This window comes from Pteropus alecto, unplaced genomic scaffold, assembly GCF_000325575.1.
Source record: "Pteropus alecto unplaced genomic scaffold, ASM32557v1 scaffold44, whole genome shotgun sequence".
Lineage (NCBI taxonomy): Eukaryota > Metazoa > Chordata > Mammalia > Chiroptera > Pteropodidae > Pteropus > Pteropus alecto.
The window spans coordinates 5,590,720-5,591,968 of record NW_006436812.1 but is presented as its reverse complement, the minus strand read 5'-3'; the positions used below and the strand labels follow the sequence as shown (position 1 = coordinate 5,591,968).

General features: G+C 58.6%; 1 protein-coding gene across 1 annotated transcript in view; it reads right to left on the bottom strand.

The window, feature by feature from the left end:
• HS3ST6 (heparan sulfate-glucosamine 3-sulfotransferase 6) overlaps window positions 1-1,249 on the bottom strand; it is a 6,716-nt gene extending 5,467 nt beyond the window's left edge. Inside the window, exon 1 of the mRNA XM_006913959.1 lies at window positions 1,102-1,249. The gene's annotated coding sequence lies outside the window, so the exon portion shown is untranslated. The remainder of the gene's footprint in view (window positions 1-1,101) is intronic.

Genomic DNA, 1,249 nt, shown 5'->3' with positions numbered 1-1,249 from the left:
GGAGCCTGAAAATACAGTGTTTATTGGAAAAGTAAAGAAAATAATAAGATCTTCAACATCATATAATGATGGTAACTAAAAATATTTGCCTGCCAAAAGACAATGTATGTTTAACACACACACATCTCCCCACACACACACACACACACACACACACACACACCCGCCACTACCCACTAATTCACCAGGTGACCTTGGGCAGTATCCTCTCTGCCCCATAGGGGCTGATCCCAAGTCTGGGGATGAAGGGAGAGCTGCAGGGATTGGAGTGACTCACTCTCCATCTGTAAGCCCTCGTCTGCCCGCCCGCAGGAAGGGATGGCACACCGCGGGCTGTGCGCAACTGAGGAGGCAGCCGGCAGGGTCTCACACTCAGGCCTTCAGTGATAACCTCAGCAGGGAGCAGCTGGCCGTCCACCAGCCCCCAGAACAGGCTGCTTCAGCTGGGGCTGGGTGCTCCCCAACCTTCCGCACCGCATTCCAAGGCCATCCCAGGTTGGGGGCAGGGCAGCTATAGAGCCCCAGGACATGAAGCTGGGGTCCCAATTCCCACCCCTGGGCACTGACTCAAAGGCACTTTTCTCCTTCTTAAAGCCCAGACTTTCTCCTGACGCTCAGGACCACCGAGAATTCCTCTTCCCAGAATCGGAAGTCTTGGAGGGCAGTCGCTTTCTAGGAGACTGCAAGAATCCTGGAGCCCCCGTCCTAGGGTAACTGGCCAGCAGGGGAGGGGACTGAGCCTAACGCATTTCTATCGCTCCACAAACCCCACTGCCTTGAAACTGCTTTCTCGGTTGGATCGCACCCTCTCCCCTTCAGTCTTGCAGAGACCCCTGAGCAGCCCTGAACCAGGGCTTCCCCTGTAGTTTTTTAAGTTTCTGGGAGACCCCCGCCAGCGACTGCCCCTCCTTTTCCTAAAATCTGCAGTAGGAGGGCCGCGTCCTCAGGATCAAGCCTCGGCTCCCCCACCCAGGCCGGTCTCAACCCGCGATGATGCTCGGACCTCTCTCTGCCGCGTCCGGGGTGAAACCCCAGGAGTGCACCACACTGTTTCCAGGGCACGCACGGAAGCCGATGGGGTGGAAGGGCCCGGGCGCTCACCGGTACCAGGCGAGGCCGCGCTCGTACCACCTGTCGAAGAAGTGGGGCTCGGAGCCCAGCGCGCGGACGTCAGGGTGCAGGCGCAAAAACTCCAGCAGGGCGCGCGTGCCGCCCTTCTTCACACCCACGATGAGTGCCTGCGGGAAGC